Source organism: Vicia villosa, linkage group LG4 (genome assembly GCF_029867415.1).
Source record: "Vicia villosa cultivar HV-30 ecotype Madison, WI linkage group LG4, Vvil1.0, whole genome shotgun sequence".
NCBI lineage: Eukaryota > Viridiplantae > Streptophyta > Magnoliopsida > Fabales > Fabaceae > Vicia > Vicia villosa.
This window is the reverse complement of record NC_081183.1, coordinates 46,755,637-46,779,994: the sequence shown is the minus strand read 5'-3', so window position 1 is coordinate 46,779,994 and position 24,358 is coordinate 46,755,637.

The window sequence follows — 24,358 nt, the reverse complement described above, 5'->3', positions numbered from 1 at the left end:
TCCCTTCTTGCTGACTATAACCCTGAGCCACCAGTCTGGCTTTGTTTCTTATCACTTCACCTTTCTCACTGAGCTTGTTTCTGAAGACCCATTTTGTACCGATTATATTAAATCCATCTGGTCTAGGAACAAGATCCCAAACATCATTCCTTGTAAACTGATTCAGTTCTTCTTGCATAGCAATTATCCAGTCTGGATCTTCTAGAGCATGATCAACAGAAGTTGGCTCGATCAAAGATACAAGACCTAATTGACAGTCTGCATTGTTCTTAAGGAATGCTCTTGTTCTGATTGGATCATCCTTCTTTCCAAGAATAACATCTTCTGAATGACTAGAAGTGAGTCTGGATGATCTTCTGACAGGTGGTTCTTCAGAAATGCTTAGATTGTCCAGAGAAGCTGATACTTGATCTTCAGATTCTTTGCTTCTGAGAAGCTCTGCTTCTGATGTGTTGCTTCTTGGCTCAACAACTTCTGATATATCAATATCACAATCTGCAAAATTATCAAACTGCTTTGGTTTTTCAGAACCAAGCTTATCATCAAACCTGATATTGATTGATTCTTCTACAATCAATGTTTCAGTATTGTATACTCTGTAGCCTTTTGAGCGTTCAGAATATCCAAGAAGGAAACATTTTTGAGCTTTGGAATCAAACTTACCAAGATGATCTTTAGTGTTCAGAATAAAGCATACACATCCAAAAGGATGGAAATATGAAATGTTGGGCTTTCTATTCTTCCACAATTCATAGGGAGTCTTATTTAGAATAGGTCTGATAGAGATTCTATTCTGAATATAGCATGCAGTGTTTATTGCTTCTGCCCAGAAATGCTTAGCCATATTGGTTTCATTGATCATGGTTCTGGCCATTTCTTGCAGAGTCCTATTCTTTCGTTCTACAACCCCATTTTGCTGTGGAGTTCTAGGACAAGAGAAATCATGGGCAATACCATTTTCTTTGAAGAAGTCTTCAAAGGATCTGTTCTCAAATTCACCACCATGATCACTTCTGACCTTTATGATTTTACACTCTTTTTCAGATTGAATCTGAATGCAGAAATCAAAGAACACTGAATGAGTCTCATCCTTGTGTTTCAAGAATTTTACCCATGTCCAGCGGCTATAATCATCTACGATGACTAATCCATATTTCTTTCCTCTGACAGATGCTGTTTTGACTGGGCCAAACAGATCAATGTGCAAGAGTTCTAATGGCCTTGAGGTAGAAACAACATTCTTGGACTTGAATGCAGGTTTGGAGAACTTGCCCTTCTGACATGCTTCACAAAGAGCATCTGATTTGAATTTCAGATTAGGGAGTCCTCTGACCAGATTCAATTTGTTAATCTGAGAAATCTTTCTCAAACTAGCATGACCTAATCTTCTGTGCCAGACCCACTGCTCTTCAGAAACAGACATAAGACAAGTCACCTTCTGACTCATAAGATCTTGCAGATCTGTCTTATAAATGTTGTTCTTCCTCTTGCCTGTAAATAGGATTGAGCCATCCTTCTGATTTACAGCCTTGCAAGACTCTTGATTAAAGATTATATCATAACCATTGTCACTCAATTGACTGATAGATAAGAGGTTATGTGTTAATCCTTCTACAAGAAGTACATTAGAAATGGAAGGAGAGTTACCAGACTTTATAGTTCCAGAGCCAATTATCTTGCCCTTCTGATCTCCTCCAAACTTGACTTCTCCTCCAGACTTAAGCACCAGGTCTTGGAACATAGACCTTCTTCCTGTCATGTGTCGTGAGCATCCAGAGTCCAGGTACCATGACATGTTGTGCTTTGTCCTTTTTGCAGTCAAGGATATCTGCAATAGGAATAATCTTATCCTTAGGTACCCACATTTTCTTGGGTCCTTTCTTGTTAGATTTTCTCAAGTTCTGATTGAACTTGGGTTTAACATTGTAAGCAATAGGAGGAACAGCATGATAATTCTTAATGTGAGTTTCATGATATTTCCTAGGTTGTGTCACATGCCTTTTGGTGTGTGTTATGTGAAAACTTTGAGCATGTGAAGTGTGCCTAATATCATGGGAGTGGCCATACTTGAACTGATCATACAATGGCTTGTATGTGAATTTCATTTCATCAACAGTTTCAAGTTTGTATGGGGTTTCACCCTCAAAACCAATGCCAACTCTTTTGTTTCCAGACACAGCATATATCATAGAAGCTAGCTGACTTCTGCCAATACTTCTAGATAAAAACTTTCTGAAACTTAAATCATATTCTTTCAGAATATGGTTTAGACTAGGAATGGATTTTTCTGAATCAGAAGGAGATCCAACATTATTGGATAATTTTAAAAGTTTTTCTTTTAATTCAGAATTCTCCAACTCAAGCTTCTTTGTTTCAAATTCAAACAGCTTTTTCAGCTTTTTGTATTTGAGACTAATCTGAGACTTGAGTTCCAGAAGTTCAGTTAGACCGGAAACTAACTCATCTCTAGTAAGTTCAGAAAATACCTCTTCAGAATCTGATTCTGATGTAGATTCTGATCCGTCATCTTCTGTCGCCATCAGCGCACAGTTGGCCTGCTCATCTTCAGAGTCTGAATCATCTTCTGACTCATCCCAGGTTGCCATAAGACTTTTCTTCTTATGAAACTTCTTCTTGGGATTTTCCTTCTGAAGATTTGGACATTCATTCTTGAAGTGTCCAGGCTCATTGCATTCATAGCACATGACTTTCTTCTTGTCAAATCTTCTGTCATCAGAAGATTCTCCACGTTCAAATTTCTTTGAACTTCTGAAGCCTCTGAACTTCCTTTGCTTGGTTTTCCAAAGTTGATTTAGCCTTCTGGAAATCAAGGACAGTTCATCTTCTTCTTCAGATTCTGATTCTTCAGGATCTTCTTCTCTAGCCTGAAAAGCGTTAGTGCATTTCTTGATATTAGATTTTAATGCAATAGACTTACCTTTCTTTTGAGGCTCATTTGCGTCCAGCTCTATTTCATGACTCCTCAAGGCACTGATAAGCTCTTCCAGAGAAACTTCATTCAGATTCTTTGCAATCTTGAATGCAGTCACCATAGGACCCCATCTTCTGGGTAAGCTTCTGATGATCTTCTTTACGTGATCAGCCTTGGTGTATCCCTTGTCAAGAACTCTCAATCCAGCAGTAAGAGTTTGAAATCTTGAAAACATCTTTTCAATGTCTTCATCATCCTCCATCTTGAAGGCTTCATACTTCTGGATTAAAGCTAGAGCTTTAGTCTCCTTGACTTGAGCATTTCCTTCATGAGTCATTTTCAAGGACTCATATATGTCATAGGCCGTTTCCCTGTTAGATATCTTCTCATACTCAGCATGAGAGATAGCATTCAGCAAAACAGTTCTGCATTTATGATGATTCCTGAAAAGCTTTTTCTGATCATCATTCATTTCTTGTCTTGTCAGCTTTACGCCTCTGGCATTTACTGGATGTTTGTAACCATCTATCAGAAGATCCCATATATCACCATCTAGACCAAGAAAGTAACTTTCCAGTTTATCTTTCCAGTATTCAAAGTTTTCACCATCAAATACCGGCGGTCTAGTATAACCATTGTTACCGTTGTATTGCTCAGCAGAGCCAGATGTAGATGCAGGTGTAGACTTTTCACTTTCATCAACCATCTCTTACTGAAGCGTTTTTCTCTTCCTGAATCTTTTCTAAACACGGTTAAGTGCTTGCACCTTAGAACCGGCGCTCTGATGCCAATTGAAGGATAGAAAAACACTTAGAAAGGGGGGGTTTGAATAAGTGTAGCTTTAAAAACTTGACAGATAAAAATAAATTGCACAGTTATTTTTATCCTGGTTCGCTGTTAACTAAGCTACTCCAGTCCACCCCCGCAGAGATGATTTACCTCAACTGAGGATTTAATCCACTAATCGCACGGATTACAATGGTTCTCCACTTAGTCAGCAACTAAGTCTTCCAGAGTCTACTGATCACACACTGATCACTCCAGGAACACTGCTTAGATACCCTCTAAGACTTTTCTAGAGTATACTGATCCACACGATCACTCTAGTTACAATCTGCTTAGTTCACTCCTAAGACTTCCTAGAGTATTCTGATCCACACGATCACTCTAGTTCCTTACAACTTAATGTAATCAATTCTAAGAGTTTACAAATGCTTCTTAAAAGCTATAATCACAAACTGTGATATTTCTCTTAACGTTTAAGCTTAATCTCACTAAGATATTACAACAGCAATGTAGTGAGCTTTGATGAAGATGAAGATTATGAGCTTTGAGTTTTTCAGCGTTTCAGCAAGTTAATTTGAATAATCTTGTTCAGAGTCGTTAACCTTGCTTCTCATCAGAACTTCATATTTATAGGCGTTGGAGAAGATGACCGTTGAGTGCATTTAATGCTTTGCGTGTTCCGTACAGCATTGCATTTAATGTTATACGCTTTTGTCAACTACCTCGAGCCTTGTTCACGCTGTGTCTACTGACGTAGCCTTTAGTAGCTTTTAACGTTCCTTTTGTCAGTCAGCGTAGCCTGCCACTTGTACTTTCTTCTGATCTGATGTTTGTGAATATAACGTTTGAATATCATCAGAGTCAAACAGCTTGGTGCATAGCATCTTCTGATCTTCTGACCGTGAAGTGCTTCTGTTGCGTGATACCATCTTCTGAGCTTCAGTGCTTCTGATCTCATGTTCTTCTGATGCTTCCATAGACCCATGTTCTGATTCTGCTTCGACCATCTTCTGATGTCTTGCCAGACCATGTTCTGATGTTGCATGCTGAACCCTTTGAGACAAAGCTTCTGAGCGCTGAATTATGCGTACTCTTTTATATATTTCCTGAAAGGGAAATTGCATTGGATTAGAGTACCATATTATCTTAAGCAAAAATTCATATTATTGTTATCATCAAAACTAAGATAATTGATCAGAACAAATCTTGTTCTAACATTGAGAAGATGTTCCCGAGATTTCAAACTCTAACTGATGGATTGAGAGTTCTGGATAAAGGCTACACCAAGGCTGATCATGTAAAGAAGATTATCAGAAGCTTACCCAGAAGATGGGGTCCAATGGTGACTGCATTCAAGATTGCCAAGAATCTGAATGAAGTTTCTTTGGAAGAGCTTATCAGTGCCTTGAGAAGCCATGAAATAGAGCTGGATGCAAACGAGCCTTAGAAGAAAGGTAAGTCTATAGCATTAAAATCAAATGTTAAAAAATGCACTAACGCTTTTTCAGGCTAGAGAAGAAGATCCTGAAGAATCAGAATCTGAAGAAGAAGATGAACTGTCCATGATCTCCAGAAGGGTAAACCAACTCTGGAAGAGCAAGCAAAGGAAGTTCAGAGGCTTCAGAAGTTCAAAGAGATTTGAACATGGAGAATCTTCTGGTGACAGAAGATCTGACAAGAAGAAGGCTGTCTGCTATGAGTGCAATGAGCCTGGACATTACAAGAACGAGTGTCCAAAACTTAAGAGGGAGAATCCCAAAATGAATTTTCATAAGAAGAAAGGTATTATGGCAACATGGGATGATTCTGAACCAGAATCAGAATCAGACTCTGAAGGAGAACAAGCCAACTTCGCGCTGATGGCTACAGAAGATGATGGATAAGAATCTACATCAGAATTAGATTCTGAAGAGGTATTTTCTGAGCTATCTAGAGAAGAGTTAGTTTCCAGTTTAACAGAACTTCTGGAACTCAAGACTCATCTTAGTATCAAATACAAAAAGCTGAAGAAGCAGTTTGAATTTGAAACTAAGAAGTTGGAAGTGGAAAATTCTGAACTGAAGGAAAAAGTTTTAAATCTATCCAAAGATAGTGGATCTCCTTCTGAAACAGAAAAATCCATTCCTAGTATGAATCATATTCTGAAAGAATATGACTCGAGCTTCAGGAAGTTCTTATCTAGAAGTATTGGCAGAAGTCATCTTGCTTCAATGATATATGGTGTTTCTGGAAACAGAAGGTTTGGTTTTGGCTATGAGGGTGATACCTCACATAAATTTGAACCCGTTGATGATTTGAAAATCACATACAAGCCATTGTATGATCAGTTCAAATATGGCCAAGCTCATGATATTAGGCTCACTTCACATGCACAGAAGTTTAACACTGTTCACACCAAGAAGCATGTGACACATCCTAAGAAATATCATGCTGACAAACCTATAGAATATCATGTTGTTCCTCCTGTTAAGTATTTTGCTAAACCCAAGTTCAATCAGAACTTGAGGAGAACTAACAAGAAAGGACCCAAGAAATTGTGGGTACCTAAGGAGAAGATAATTTCTGTTGCAGATATCCTTGGCAGCAAAGAGGACAAAAAGCAAAATGTCATGGTACCTGGACTCTGGGTGCTCGCGACACATGACGGGAAGAAGGTCTACATTCCAAGACCTGGTTCTTAAACAAGGTGGTGAAGTCAAGTTTGGAGGAGATCAGAAGGGAAAAATCACTGGCTCTGGAACCATAAGTATTGGTAACTCTCCTTCCATAACTAATGTACTTCTTATTGAAGGATTAACACATAACTTATTGTCCATAAGTCAATTAAGTGACAATGGTTATGATATAATCTTCAATCAAAAGTCTTGCAAGGCTGTAAGTCAGAAGGATGGCTCAATCCTATTTACAGGCAAGAGAAAGAATAACGTTTATAAGACAGATCTTCAAGATCTTAAGAATCAGAAGGTGACTTGTCTTATGTCTGTTTCTGAAGAGCAATGGGTCTGGCACAGATGATTAGGACATGCTAGTTTGAGAAAGATTTCTCAGATTAACAAACTAAATCTTGTCAGAGGACTCCCTAATCTGAAATACAAATCAGATGCTCTTTGTGAAGCATGTCAGAAGGGCAAGTTCTCCAGACCTGCATTCAAGTCTAAGAATGTTGTTTCTTCCTCAAGGCCGTTAGAACTCTTGCACATTGATCTGTTTGGCCCAGTCAAAACAGCATCTGTCAGAGAGAAGAAATATGGATTAGTCATCGTTGATGATTATAGCCGCCGGACATGGGCAAAGTTCTTAAAACACAAGGATGAGTCTCATTCAGTGTTCTTTGAATTCTGCACTCAGATCCAATCTGAGAAAGAGTGTAAAATCATAAAGGTTAGAAGTGATCATGGTGGTGAATTTGAGAACAGATTCTTTGAGGAGTTTTTCAAAGAAAATGGTATTGCCCATGATTTCTCTTGTCCTAGAACTCCACAGCAAAATGGAGTTGTAGAACGAAAGAATAGGACTCTACAAGAAATGGCCAGAACCATGATCAATGAAACCAATATGGCTAAGCATTTATGGGCAGAAGCAATAAACACTGCATGTTATATTCAGAATAGAATCTCTATCAGACCTATTATAAATAAGACTCCTTATGAATTGTGGAAGACCAGGAAGCCTAACATTTCATATTTCCATCCTTTTGGATGTGTATGTTTTATTCTGAATACTAAAGATCATCTTGGTAAGTTTGATTCTAAAGCACAAAAGTGTTTCCTTCTTGGATATTCTGAACGCTCTAAAGGCTACAGAGTATACAATACTGAAACATTGATTGTAGAAGAATCAATCAATATCAGGTTTGATGATAAGCTTGGTCTTGAAAAACCAAAGCAGTTTGAGAATTTTGCAGATTTTGATATTGATATATCAGAAGCAGTAGAACCAAGAAGCAAAGCTGCAGAAGCTGGCAGTCTCAGAAGCAATGTATCAGAAGATCAAGTTGTTGCATCTTTAGAGAATCTCAGGATTTCTGAAGAACCAACAGTCAGAAGATCACCTAGACTTGCTTCAGCTCATTCAGAAGATTTGATCCTTGGAAAGAAAGATGATCCCATCAGAACAAGGGCATTCCTTAAGAACAATGCAGAATGTCAATTAGGTCTTGTTTCTTTGATCGAGCCAACCTCTGTTGACCAAGCTCTAGAAGATCCTGACTGGATAATTGCCATGCAAGAAGAACTCAATCAGTTTACAAGGAATGACGTATGGGACTTGGTTCCTAGACCAAAAGGATTTAACATCATTGGCACTAAGTGGGTGTTCAGAAACAAGCTAAGCGAGAAGGGAGAAGTGGTAAGAAACAAATCCAGACTGGTTGCTCAAGGTTATAGTCAGCAAGAAGGGATTGACTACACAAAAACCTTTGCTCCAGTGGCCAGGTTAGAATCTATTCGTCTATTAATTTCTTTTGCCACTCAACACAACATCACTCTTTATCAGATGGATGTTAAGAGTGCCTTCCTAAATGGTTATATAGATGAAGAAGTTTATGTCCATCAACCTCCTGGTTTTGAAGACTCCAAGTCTCCAAATCATATTTTTAAATTAAAGAAATCATTATACGGATTGAAGCAAGCTCCGAGGGCTTGGTATGAACGTTTAAGTTCCTTCCTTCTGGAAAATGGTTTCACTAGAGGAAAAGTGGACACTACTCTCTTTTGTAAAACCTTTAAAAAGGATATTTTAATATGTCAAATATATGTTGATGATATCATCTTTGGAACATCTAATGCTACACTTGGAAAGGAGTTTGCCGAGTCTATGCAGGCTGAATTTGAAATGAGCGTGATGGGAGAACTCAAGTATTTCCTTGGAATTCAAATCAACCAAACTTCTGATGGAACTTATGTTCATCAAACGAAGTATGTGAAAGAACTTCTGAAGAAGTTTAATCTTTCTGAAAGCAAAGAAGCCAAAACTCCTATGCATCCAACATGTGTCCTAGGTAAGGATGAGGTAAGTAAGAAGGTAGATCAGAAGTTGTACAGAGGTATGATTGGATCTCTTCTATACCTAACTACTTCTAGACCTGACATTCTCTTCAGTGTTTGTTTGTGTGCTAGATTCCAATCAGATCTGAGAGAATCTCACTTAACTGCGGTTAAGAGAATTCTGAGGTATCTGAAAGGTACTACTAATGTTGGTTTAGTTTACAGAAGATCCAAAGATTACAACTTAGTAGGATTCTGTGATGCTGACTATGCTGGAGATAGAAATTAAAGGAAAAGTACTTTTGGAAGTTGACAATTTCTTGGAAGTCATCTGATCTCATGGTACAGCAAGAAGCAAGCTACAATTGCCCTCTCAACAACAGAAGCAGAATATGTTGCTGCTGCTGGTTGTAGCACATAAATGCTCTGGTTGAGAAGTCAACTAGAAGATTATCAGATATATGAGAGTAACATTCCAATTTTCTGTTATAATACCTCTGCTATATGTTTATCTAAGAATCCTATTTTATATTCAAAAGCTAAACATATTGAGATTAAACATCATTTCATAAGGGACTATGTTCATAAGGGTGTTATATCTTTAAACTTTGTGGATACAGACCATCAATGGGCTGATATCTTTACAAAACCCCTTGCTGAAGATAGGTTTAAGTTCATTCTGAAGAATATCAGTATGGATTTATGCCCAAAATGAGAAGATGAGAAGATCTTATGTATGAGTATCTTCTGAAATAAGATTGGATTAGTCTTTTATAAGAAGTTCTGATTATAATCAATTAGAAGTTGTTTTGTTCCTGCTTTGCTGCATCTGTTTTTGTGCATCTTTTCTTCCTTCTCTTCTTGTACTTCTGTACTTTTGTCTTTTTAAGCTTCAATGAAAATTATCTTTTTCTTCCATGTGTTTCTTTTTGTTTTTCATCTGAATATTTTATGTTTTTGATGTTATGACAAAAAAGGGGGAGAAATATGTGATAAATGATTTGATTTAATCAGTTGCTTTACTAACAGAACTTGCAAAGTTCTATGCTTTAAGTTGTGTTGTTGCAGGAATTGAAGATTCTCTTTGCAAGATCAACATAAGAACCAACAAGATGAATCGAGCTCTTGGATTCTTGAAGCAAGCTGAGTGTTATGAAGCTTCAGAATCAGAAGCAAGAAGGAAGAATGTTCAGATATTCTAATGATAGAATATATGCTCTGAAACATTTTGTTTATGTGTTCTGATACATACCATATGGCTCTGATACATATTATGTGGTCTGAAACATATTCTATGTTCTGACTCTTTCATGCTGACTTTTGTCGTTTAGTTTTGTTCTGTAACATTTCAGAATGTAGAGATGCTCTGATGATGCTCTGGTACATTCAACAATGTTCTGATACAATCTAGCATGAAGTGATGTAGGAAGAAATTCAAGCTCTGAAGCTGTCCAAATGGAAGCAGAAGTCAGAAGCTGTGAATGTTCCGAAGATCAAAGAAATTCAAGTTCTGAAGCTGTCCGATGGAAGCAGAAGTCAGAAGCTGTGAATGTTCTGAAGATCAAAGAAATTCAAGTTCTGAAGAAGTCCGATGGAAGCAGAAATCGGAAGCTGTGAATGTTCTGAAGATCAAAGAAATTCAAGTTCTGAAGCTATCCGATGGAAGCAGAAGTCAGAAGCTGTGAATGTTCTGAAGATCAAAGAAATTCAAGTTCTGAAGCTGTCCTATGGAAGCAGAAATCAGAAGTCATGAATGTTCTGAAGATCAAGCACTGTGAACGTCTCTACTAAAATACTCAGGGAAGTATTTTATTTATAAAATTCTTCTAGTATTAATTTCAGGGGGAGATTATTCATCTCAGGGGGAGATTGTTAATCTCAGGGGGAGACATATTCACATGCTTATGTTATAGCTGTGTAATTGTCTTTAGCCGTCTGCTCTTTCTGATCGCAAATTCAGGTCATTTATATATGTTTTTGTCATCATCAAAAAGGGGGAGACTGTTAGAACAAGATTTGTTCTGATCAATATTCTTAGTTTTGATGATAACAAGGATATGAATTTTGTGTGAGATAATGTGGTACTCTAATACATTGCAATTTCCTTTTCAGGAAATATATAAAGAGTATGCACAAGCCAGCGCTCAGAAGCTTTGTCTCAGAAGGTTCAGCATGCAACATCAGAACATGGTCTGGCGAGACATCAGAAGATGGTCAAGGCAGAATCAGAACATGGGTCTATGGAAGCATCAGAAGAACTTGAGATCAGAAGCAGAAGCACTGAAGTTCTCATGGTATCACGCTCAGAAGCACTTCAAGGTCAGAAGACAAGAAGATGCTATGCACCAATCTGTTTGACTCTGATGATATTCAAACGTTGTATACACAAACATCAGATCAGAAGAAAGTACAGGTGGCAGGCTACGCTGACTGACAAAAGGAACGTTGGAAGCTATTAAAGGCAACGTCAGTAGACACAGCGTGAACAAGGCTCGAGGTAGTTGACAAAAGCGTGAAACATTAAATGCAAAGCTGTACGGAACACGCAAAGCATTAAATGCTCCCAACGGTCATCTTCTCAAGTGCCTATAAGTATGAAGTTCTGATGAGAAGCAAGGTTACCAATTCTACACCTATTCTGTGAATATTAACTTGCTGAAACGCTGTTCAACTCAAAGCTCAGAAACTTCATCTTCATCAAAGCTCACTACATTGCTGTTGTAATATATTAGTGAGATTAAGCTTAAACGTTAAGAGAAATATCACTGTTGTGATTATAGCTTTTCAGAAGCAATTGTAATACTCTTAGAATTGATTACATTAATTTGTAAGTAACTAGAGTGATCAAGTGTTGATCAGGATACTCTAGGAAGTCTTAGCTTGTGTCTAAGCAGTTGTATTTAGAGTGATCACGTGGTGGTCAGGATACTCTAAGAAAGTCTTAGCTTGTGTCTAAGCATTTGTTCCTAGAGTGATCAGGTTGTGATCAGGATACTCTAGAAGACTTAGTCGTGGGCTAAGTGGAAAACCATTGTAATCTGTTGCGATTAGTGGATTAAATCCTCAGGTGAGGTAAATCACTCCGTGGGGGTGGACTGGAGTAGTTTAGTTAAGAACGAACTAGGATAAAAATAACTGTGCAAATTGTTTTTATCGTTCAAGTTTTTAGACTACACTTATTCAACCCCCCCCTTTCTAAGTGTTTTTCTATCCTTCAAACTTTTGTACCAAGTACTGTAGTGTGCATGTGATTAAAATCATACAATAGAATAAAGCAAGATGAGTTCCTTAGCAAGTTTGCCAAGTGTCACTCTCTTATTCATTCTCACAATTTTTTCCCATTCTATTTATAGTAAATTCTATTACTTTTTATTTATATTTTAATATTTTATTTTTTTAGTTATATTTATTTATTATCATTATTCAGTTTTGGGAATCAGAAACATTTCCTTTCCTCTTCATACGCAAAGTATTTACTACTTGGACTATTGGGAAATCGATTTTGTGCCTTGGAAACAACCAAAACCACCTTCACCAAAATCGATTTGGGGAAGAGGAAGAAACAAGCCGGTTCACCTCTTCTCCCTCTCCAAATCACACCCACATCAAAATCCCCTCACCACAACTTCTATAATTTCTTCTCACAAACCAAACCACTCTCACCCTCCATCTTCAACCACAACCATGATGTGGGAATGTGAACACGATGAACACCACCACCACCACACCACCTCTCCAAAACCCGACCAAATCCCCTACCATAACTCCTATCTCAACTTCGATTTCTTCTCACCTCTCTCCAAACACAAGGTTCTCCAAACCCTCACCCTCTGTCATCTTCTTTAGGGTTTTCTTTTATCAATTTAGGGTTTGTTTCGTTTTGTCACTAATTTGTGATTTGCAGGATTATTACAAGATACTGGAAGTAGATTATGATGCTGATGACGATGCCATTTTTTTGATCCAAATCTTCGACGGAATCTCTATTTTCCGATTTCTCTTTTTGATCACTTCGTGTGATGACTCTCAATTCCTCGCAAATCATGGTTAATTTTTCATCCACAACTTCCAATCAGCTTCGGTTCCTGCTCAACTCCTTGCACGAAGTCAACTTTTGGCACATAAATCCCAATATAGTCCTTCGAGGCCTTATGGATTCTCAAAACGATGATGTAGGCAACATTGTGAGAATTGTAGACAAATGCTAAAACATCAACTACATTCTTGAAGGTTCTACTTATATTCATCAAATTTCACTTTTATTTGAGATCTAACTTTGTCAAAATACATGTTCTTAAATCTCATTTGAAGGAGTTGGAGAGTTTCCATATATCTATTATAGATTCAAATCCAAGGCTTCAAAATCACAAGACTACCGCCGATTCACCTACTTCTAGACCATTTGTCATTGTCATATTTCCTATTCATGGGTTGAGAATATAGTCTTGCTCTTTCAAATTTGATGTGCTATCTAGCTTTAGACATTAGCATAGAGGGCAATATAAAGTCTTTTCCAGGGTTTCCATGTGTTCCATATAAATCTTTGAAACACTATATTTCTAGGTGGATGCAGAAAGTGTGTACTGAACTTTTATGTTTGTTGCATTTTAATAATTATTACAGCCGAGAAAATAATTTAGCAGCAAAGTTGAGTCAACAATTGCAGCAATGCGAGGGCTTTCGGCCACTACAGCTAGAAATCAACCACAACTTACTACTTTGTTTTAACTGGCTGCTCATGAAGCTAAAAAATCAAGTACTCTGGGTTGCATTTAACAGTTGTGAGTGTTGGTTGCCATCAGTGGTTTGTTAAATCACTTCATGTATCTTGATTTTGTAAATCTATTCTGGGGTGCTTGGTTTGAAGTTTTTCAAAATTATTTTTAATGACATACTCATGGATCATAATATGTTGTTTGCTATTCCTTTCTAGATTCTATTCTACTGCATATCGATAGGGTGCCCACAACATCAGTGGCATGTGAACCAGAGGCTTCTCACTATGGATATCATGTATAATAGGTAATGTTGTAGATATTGGAAACACATTGGACGAGATGTATTGGATTTATCAAAACCGTTGAACTGCCACTTTTGCCGCCGCTGGTAAAGTAAAATCAACCAGAACCACCAATAACAAGTTGCAATAAGTTTTTTATTAAAAAAAGCTTAAGATATAGTTGTTTACCAATATACTTATTGAACGTGTGCTATGCGGTAGAGTATCAGTGCTAAAGAGGTCTTTTTGTAAAATGCGGAAAAAGTCAGTTGAATGGAAAGTAGTGCTTGGAAACAATTGGACCTGGTTGTTGCAACTGGTGGTGATGGAACTCTTCCGCTAGCCCGCCATTTAATGGATGACAAAATTCCTGTCCTTTGATTGAACTCAGATCCTACTTGGATTGATGAGGTTTATTATATACATGTAGTATTTGTTTAAATATTGATATATTGGCTTCTGAATTTGGACATTTTGTTTGAATTAATGAATTTATATCTTATTTGTAATAGGTGGAAAAATTAAGTGGTGAGTTTTGATGCTTCTAGAAGCACTGGTCATCTTTCTGTTGCAACTATCCAAAACTTTGAACCAATATTCTTTCAGTTTTGATTCCATGGAGTAGCTAAAATTATTTATGTTTTATGATGCTTTAGTTCTTTCATTTATGTACAACTTAATGAATTAATATCTTTACTATTATAGATTATATTCTTTGGAATAAGATTATGAAATTTTATATTTGCATTGTTTATTTTTCCATTGATTTGTGCTATGGTTTGGGGATTAATAGTAGTTACCTTTTTTTGCTGTTTAATGTGGAGGACTCACCACCTCTCATTTTATTAATTTCAGAGACACTGCCATTGAAAGTGTCAAGCAGCTGATAATGAATTTAGAAATAAAGCTTGACTCACTTACTGCTCAGCACCATAAAGAGAAAAAGAAATAGACACTATGCCTTTAAAATGTAGAAGAAACATGGAGAAGTAATACACACTGATAGTTGGTTAAAAGTTGTTTAAGATTTCAATTTTTTTGATTTGCTTATGCATATGAATTTAGCATTAAAATGCTAACTTAGATTGAACTTTGCAGTCAGATACAAGACAATGAAGGTCGAAAATGATGGAGCTGCTGCAGAAGATATGCAAAAGAATTTGGAAGATCTTAAACAGATATGTAAAATATTGAAGGTAATGTGTAAATTGTTAAACTTGTGCTTGGACTTGATTTATGCTTCTGTTAGTGTTTTTGCCCATCTTTTTTATTTGGTCGCTAAGTAATTCATCATATGTTGTTTTGATGACTTTTTTGATCAACTTTGTAATATTTTGTTGTAGACATTAATTAAAGAAGAACCATAAAAATATCAAACTCACTTCATCAATATATCAAGAAAGGGATAGAAGCTGCCGGAAATCAAGGAATTTAGGAACCTTATAAGAAGGTTCATGCTGCTATTCGTGCAGATCCTTCAATGAAAAAGTCTGGGAAGCAGCCAGCAAAGGAACACAAAAGGTATATGATTTTGATGTTTGTTACTAATCTATTGATGATATGAAAGTTCATTTGAATTAGTAGCAGCATATCTGGCATATTTATTTTATTTTGTTAACTTGCTTATTTTATTTTGTTTAGGTATAACCTGAAGAAGTTCACTTATGAAATTTTTATTAGAAAAAGGCTGTAGCTTGGCAGCCATGACTAGAAGTAACGGCAAAACAGTTTTGCATTTTACTGCCATAAGTTATGAGTTGTTGTGACTTCTGTACTATCAGCTTTATTAATTCTATTAATTTTTTTTATAAAAAGACTTTTGACAGTTGTAACATCAATTTATGCATAATTTATAGGTCTGATGATATTGTCCATCAATTCATTACATGGGTCTCCTATATTGTATTTTATACATATTGAATGAAATTTATTTATTTATTTTCTTCTTAAAATATAAGTTACTAAGATTATTTAAAATGAATTTGGTTTAAATGATTTATGCATTAAATATATTAGAGTATTTTTTTAATATTATAAAACATTTAACCCGTGCCTCGCACGGGTCTAAATACTAGTGACATTAAAATATTAAAAAGGTGTCCCCATATTAATAGAAATTTGGCTTTTGTGAAACTGAAAATGTACTAGTAATTCAATTGCATTTTTTGTTGGACTCTAGTTGACGACGACCAAGTTCCTTTGACACATTTCTATTCATTACGTTTCATTTTCAACTAATTAATTAGTGTTCTTCCATCGCTGAACGTGCTACATTCATCCAATAGGAGACATCATTTATTTTCCACCATGATAATGATGGATGCTGATAAAAAGCATTTCTTCTTTTCATAATAATAATAATAAAATAGTTTTGATAAAAAGTTTTTACTGATTGTCATGTGAAAATTCAACAAAATCAAACATAAAAAAATAATGGTACTAATAATTAATAATATCAAATTATATATATATATATATATATATATATATATATATATATATATATATATATATATATATATATATATATATATATATTTTCTATTTACAATGATTTAAAATAAATAGAAAAAAAGTAAAAGAGGGAAAAAAAGTTGAAATTGAAGAAATATGGTAAGTGGACTTTTGTACTAATTAGCTTATTATGGTTACTTGTTTGATGTGAAGCATTAACACGAGTAGGGGTGATCAAAACCAAACCAATGCAATAGAAAACCGCAAACCAAACCAAACTAAATCGAAACCGCAAAAAACCGCATTTGGTTCGGATTAGTTTGGGTCATCTTTTAACAAAACCGCATGGTTCGGTTTGGTTTGCGGTTTGTATTTTAAAAACCGAACCAAACCGAATCAAACCGCATTATGTTACAACCTAACTTTTACTTAACTCACATTCAACCCAAACTTAAATCTATAATACCTTAACCTTATGTTACGAACAATTTTCTCATTCTTACACATGATTTTAGTCCCGATCTTCTCAAATCTCTAATAGCATTATCGCGTCTTTTTTGCCACATACATCTTCCCTCTTTTTCTATAATCTATACTCTCTTGTATTCTTTCATTTTCACCTTCTCATTTTTAGATAAATGTTCCCTATTTCAGTTTCGTTTTTATCGCACATCTTCTTCTCTAATCTCTCAACTCTTTTGTTTTTTCTTTTTCACCTTCACTAATCTCTCGTATCTTCTATTTTTTTGTTTCATTCTAATAATTTTTATATTGTTTTATACTATTATTTTATGTTTATTATTCCACTTTTGTCTAATTTAATTTTTACATATTAAATAGAAAGTTATTGTCAAAATATGACGGGTTTTGTTGTTATTTAATAGTGTATGAATGTCTCAATACAAAGTTATGTTATCATCTATATGTATATGAATGGTTCAATAAAATATTTTTAAAAAACCGAACCAACCGCACCGAACCAAACCGCATTAGGTTGGTTTGGTTTAGTTCGGATTTTTTTTAAAAGCCAACCGAACCAAACCAAACCGCACGATTTTTTCTCTTGCGGTTCGGATGATTTTTTTCGTCAAAACCGCCCAAACCGCACCGCGATCACCCCTCGTCCACCGCATGTATTATATGTCTTCTAACTTTTTCTTAGATAAATCTAAATTGAAAAATGTTTTCACCTCACAATTTTCACTATTGAAGTTTGTCACATAAATTGGAATTGGAATATATGACTGCAACTGATAAAATAATTGTGTGAATCTCGGTCAAGCAAGCAGCGGAACTTACTAGATAAGATAAGAAATATTTAGTTGGATTTATGTTAAATAATTTAAATTTTGAACTTATATTTTAGACTTATTTAATTTAAATTAACAACAAGGGTGGATCCAGATAATATATATTGATGTGGCTAACCATAAAAGAAAACATAAATTATATTATATTCAAAATAAGAAATAATAGAATTTAGTGAATTATTTACTAATGACGGAACTTGTCAAAAATATTAGAGGGAGCAGCAAATGTTATAATTGCAAAAAATTTATAATTATATATAATTTCTTTCAAAGATTTAAAATATATTAACTCATTAATTATAAGTTATATTTTACTTAATTATATATATATATATATATATATATATATATATATATATATATATATATCTTAAATTTAAAATTATTTGAAATTTTAGAGGTATCTATGTTTTATTCGAGAACTTTAGTTTTCTAACAATTTTATTTTGAAGAATTTTTTCAAGATTATGATGATCGTCTATACGGTTTATTAATTTAATTAATAAAATATTTTTGAATTTATATCAATTATTATAAATTATTATTTACACTTAATAAAAAAATAAAAAACTTATTTTAACAACATATAGTGCATAAGAGTTGTAATTTCTGATGTCTTTATTATATATTTTTTAATTTATACTACTATACTTATACTTTAAATCTATTTATAATTGAGTTGACAAAAACTCACAAATTTATGTATTATATATATATTTTTAAATATTATTAATATTTATTATAATAAATAATCAATTGCATAATATAGTTACTGAATATATTAGTTAGTTTTTAAAAAGGAGGTCAAAGGTTCTAGTCTTTTAGATTGTAGGTTCTTTTATTCTAAATAAAATAATATAAACAATACAACACAAAAAATATATATTCAATTGTTTACCCAATTCGGTTCAAACAACCTACTCTGGGGCTACCAAGCCAGGGATGAAGTTCAAATAACCTACTCAGGAAACACAATTAATAAAAACTAACAGTTCCCACTGTCACACATGGATGTCATGACATCGATCATGACATTCACTACAAAACCTGTATTAGCTCCACACATATATGCAGCGTGCATATACACAATCAACCATGTATGTTTTACCAATAATGCAACCAACATGCAAAACACCTTCAATCTCCCCCTTTGGCAAATTTTTGTCTAAAACATCCTGTCACACCATACCAGAGAAACACTTCCAGCGGATAACCAAAACACAAAACACAAGCTAATACAAACAAACAGCATACATCACCAGTATGCACACAATGCTCAGACAAAAATAGACAGACAACCACAAGAGTAGCACAAGCATAAACAGATCAACATAGAGATAAGCAAATATAATTGTTGATCACACACAACCACCATTCTTGTTGTTCTGGGGTGACACATAATACTTTTCCCCTGTTTGGCCACAAATGTTGCCAAAGCCAAAAGAAGTGTCTTCTCCATCTGTTTTTTTTTTTGTATTTTTGTTGTTTTACTATATGGTTCTTTAAGGACGCAGAGTCCCAACTTGCTTCGCAAGTTCTCAAACTGTGTAGCATCAGGAGCTTTTGTGAAGATGTCATTTATTTTGTTAGAAGCATTCTTGTCACTCTTGTTAGAATCATCTTCAACAAGAATCATATGTACCATTTGCATACTTGCATCATTTAGAGTTCTTTCAGGATTTTCCCCTTCTGAGTGAGTGTGTGTGTGCAAGGTATTGTTTCAAGAGAGATGAACCGAGATTATTGAGGCATCCCAACATTGTGAGTTAGCTCTAAACCTGTTTTTGAGGTAAAATTGCACTTTGTGATCATAGTAGGGCTATTGTGGTGGGATGTCATCTGATAGTTCTCCTGGATATCTAGCTTGTTGGCAATATCTGGATCAGTAGTTGGCTTTTGTATGATGTTCAATTTGTCTTCCACCTTGTTTTTGATGTAGTAAGGCATAGTTACGACATTCCACTCTATATTCTGGTGAGATACACCAAGGTATGTCCAACTTGATTTAAACCAGTTCAACAGATTAGTAGAAATCATACCTGTCATCAACTCAACATCTTCAGCTGTAATTACAAGAATCATGCCCTCCTTTCTTACTTGATCTTCCAAGTGTGACTGTGAGTCTAGAGCTATTTCCATCCAGAATCTTGAGACTTGGTCTATTTCTATAATCTCCTTTCTCAGGGGATCCTGACTGTTGATGGATCCCTTCCTTGGGATAGTATTTGGAGTAGTGATATCCTTTTGAATGATTCTTTGAATATTTACTGAAGAACATTCATCAATCCCGGATGCTTTGTTCGTCTCAATTTGCACAATTGAGCTCTCAGCCAGTTTTGATGTTAAGACATCTGTATTGACATTGACCTGATCTGCTGAGTGAGTCAACTCACTTCCTTCTACAATATCCTTTATGACTGTTTTGTTCCTGTTTGTAGCTGAGAAACCTACATCCTTTTTTTATGTTTGTTTCGTTTGGATTTCCTTTTTATGGAGTTTCCTGCTTTCTTTACACCCTTCTCTTCAGGTATGTGATGGCTTGAGTGATTAGCTTTCACCAGTGGCTTTTGTTGTGATGGCTTCTCCTTAGTCAGGTTTTCCTGATGAGGTGTACTTCTATAGGAAGATTCCTAAGTCTCAGTGCAAGTGAACCTCAGGTGACCTATCTTACCACATTGATAACACCTTTTGGCTGAGATAAGAGTGTGTTGAGCCTCTTGTTTTGCCTTCTTTCCCCTTTTTGCGTCTTGCACCTCTCCTTCTAGATCAACAATGTTCAATATGAGTTTTACTCTTTCTTCTTGTAACAATGCATAAGCATTTTTATACATTGTCAATATCTTGCTCAATTCCCCATTTAGTATCCAGTATCCAGAGTATCCAGTAGCTAGTTCTTTGTTGGTGAGTTCTTCAATGAAGATCTCATCATTAGACTCATCCATTTCTTCTATCAGGGTTCTTGTTCTGGGAGTAGAAGCTTCTGATTTGATGGTTCTTTCTTGATCTTTTTCTTCATTGATCCTTTTCGTCATGGGATAAGTAGATAGAGACTTGAAATTTGTTGGCTCCCATAGATAACAATTATTTTCAGATCTGACTCCTTTCATGACTTCTTCATTTTCTTCGTTGGTAACAATGCACTCTTCTTTGGTGAATCTGACATACATTCCTTCATCACACAGTTGGTTGATGCTTATAAAGTTTTTGGCCAGTCCTTGCACAAGTAGAACATTATGTAAATTAGGAACATCCTGACCTTCTATCATGCCAACACCTTTGATTTCTCTCACATCTCCATCACCGAGAGTCACATAGTTGGATCCCTCAGGTTTGAGGTTTACTAGTGAGTTCGTGCTACCAGTCATATGGTTTGAGCAGCCACTGTCAAGGTACCAATCTTCTTTGGTGGGCATTCTTAGAGCGGTGTGTGCTATTAGAGCAACATTCTTAGCTATCCCAAAATGCTTCCTGTTACAAGTATCATGATCAAGTTTGACTTGGTGAGTTTGGTCTGGATATTCAAATAGTCTAAAACAAAATGGCTTTATGTGACCAAATCTTCCACAATGATGGCACCTCCACGTCTGGAACCTTTTCTTTGAGTGCCTCCTTCTTATGTTTCCTGGATGTTGTGACATTTGGGTTGACATCTGGTTAGTCACACACTTCTTGGATTCTATCCTCCTGAATCCAGAGATTAATTCCTCTTTAGCCACGAGTCCCAATCCATACACGTCTCTTGATCTTTGTCCAGATTTGAGAATTTCTTCTAGAGTATCAGATCCATTGTTCAGTGCTGAAGCGGTAAAGCGGCAAGCAACAAAAGTTTTGGAAGTATTTATCTGGGAATTTATCGTGTCCACAGAGATTGGTGAGAAGAACTGCCGTTCGACTATCTCGCGTTATAAGTTTCATGATTAGGGTGCGGAAAGGTAAATGCGGGAAAAGTAAATAAAAACAATAAACATTCTTAATAGTCTAAGATAATTAGTTATGGAATTGCATTTCGTTCTACCCGTCTAATACTTAAATCGTAAGATCTTATCGCAACACACTCACAATACGCATCAAAATCACCAGGCATCAATCAAGATACCACATCAGTGTCCATGTCTGAAACACCGATGAAAGCTCGACCGTACTATTCACATCAGCGATCTCTCAACCGACACAAACAACACGGAGGCATTAAATTCGATACCCATTACGGTCATTAGCCCTAAATCCATGGACGGCAACGACAAATGTTAAGAGGTTAGTTCCCTTAATCGATGTCTGTAACTTGATTCTACCATGGTTTTGTAAACTTTTTTCTTACATTACATTTAACATTTCAAAACAATGTATTGTTTAATGTTGTGTTTCGACATGGAGGAGAGTTTATTGATAATAATGATGGTGAAACGATTTACAAGGGTGGTGTTTCTACTATGATTTCTGGGGAACATATAGATGAGTGGATAATGCATCATGTTCTTAACTTAGTAACTGGATGGGGGTACTTAGAAGGGTCTTTTAGATTGTGGACCAAAATAGTTGACATAGACCCTAATTAATTTCAGATTAAAAATGATGGGGATGCCTATGTGTAACACGGTGAACTGACTTTCTTAATAATCGAAAATGTCGCGGTAAAGCATGAGTCGCCACCGACTTTTATTTTATCCAAAATATCAGAAAGGCTAAAAGAAACAGAAAAAAACCTTTTGAGAGAAAACGGGTTCGGGGGGTAATTTGTGCAAAGGAAAGGTGTAAGGCACCCTTTACATCCATGGTTATCCATAGGCTCTTAATTGCTTTGCTCGTTTGAAAAGAAAAGAAGAAAAGAAATCTCAGGGACTTTAGCTCGTAAATGAGCGTAGCCTTGAGAGTGCTGTTTAGAAAAAGATGAAAAAGAGAGTTTAATTCAGAGCAAGGCAATTAGGAGCAATTACCTTATAGTTGATAAAAAGATTCTTTTATCCTTTCAGGATGAAAGGGTCTATTCGTGCCATAAGAGGGAAGAAAGCCTTTCGTTTGGATCTATTCGGCTCATCGAACATCGTTCGCCATAAGACTGTCCCATGCCATAGAAAGGCAGGTAGTCTAAAGGGAAGGATCAGAATAGCCTTTTCGTACACAGCCAGAAGATACCTCAGCCTTTCGTAGGCAACTTCCGAGGGACGAGGTCATATTGGTGTATCGAAGGCAGCATCTTTAAGGTCTTATGACCTTTGTATTTATCGAGGCAACATGGCTGAGGTATCCTCGTATTCGAGGGACATGGCTATTCTGCAAAAAAACACAAGGCAACAAGGCAACAAGCAACAAGGCAGCAAAGAGGTTACCCAAAAAGTGTGCGTGGGTGCAACAATCACGTGATTCGATTCAGATATTTATCTTATAATTAATTATTCTAAGTTGATTACAAGCTTGCACTCCCTAGAATTACTAACCACAGCAATTAATATTAACAATTAAAACAATAATGGGGAAAGGGAAAATGAAACCAGCGGGGGAAAGGGAAAATGAAACCAGCGGGATAAATAGAACAATAAGTCTGAACAAGTAATAATTAAAATCAGGGTTTAGGGTTACCGACTATTCGAAGCTTTGGCAATTGGCAAACCCTGAAAAGGTGGGAGAAATAAGAAACAAGATATATGTGAGTGCATTATCAATTCAGAGATCAAATACAGCTAACCCTAATCAATAAAAGTAAAAATACAAGAAAAGGGTAAAGATACTTAGCTTCGATTGATGAAGGTTGATGGCCAAAGGTTTGCCTTGAGCATTAAGCATTGACCCTGATCATTAAAGAATTGGCAAAAGAATAAAAGGAAGAAGTAAGTGTAGGAGGAGTTCATTGACAGCGGGAATTAAACCCCAATTAAAAAAATAAAAGGCAAAAAATATTTAAATAAGAAAGGTTAGAACTTAGCTTTAAATTTGACGTGGCGCGTAGTCGGAGTGTATTGGAAGAGCAACCCTGAAAAAAGGCACTGAAAAAAAACAAATATTTCAGTGTATGGAATGATCGTCGTAAACCCTGATTAGGGTACGAATTGAATCAGATAATGTAAACGATTTAATTAATTATTGGTCTCGCGACCTAATTAATTAAATCGAGAAGAGAAAATAAAATCAGACATACATGTATTTTTTTATGAATTTTTAGAGTTAAAACGAAATATATATGAATTTTTGAAAGTATATAAGTAATTAAATATAATTTAAATAAATTAAATAAATAAGTATATAGTTAAAATAAATATATATGATTTTAAATATTATATATAAATAAATGAGAAAATAAATATAATGTAATAATAAATAATAATTATAAGTAAAGAAAAATAAATAAGATAAATATTAAATAAAATAAATAGATTATTAATATTAATTATATAAAATAAATTTTAAAAATAAAAATAAAAAAAATTGCAAAAAGCTTAACTTGCGATCAGGTGTGGCTCATGCGCGTGGACTATGGTACACCCTCATTCCTGGAAGCGTTGGATTGAGAGAGAGATGCATCTGATGGCTCTAATGACGAGGGAACATGGTAGTGCGTACGTCTTAAAGTGCTGGATCCACCTAGCTTTTGAAAACCAAACGCTCGCGCAAACCAGCGAATCAGAAAGCGCCACGCAAGCGTCTTCAACCTCTGTCCGTCGTCTTAGCTCTGTAAATGGGCTTTACCAACGGACATGCTTCGTAGCCATATCCTGCAAGTTACAAATAACACCAAAACACCACAAAAATATTTCGCGAGACCATGGATGCTTCGTCCTAGGTCTCACGAGTTCAGCCATGGCCTTTATTTGACCTAATTTTTCCTGTATAAAGAAACCCTGATTGGAACTAAAGAACCCTAGCAATGGTGATCTATGGCAAACACGAACTAAAACAC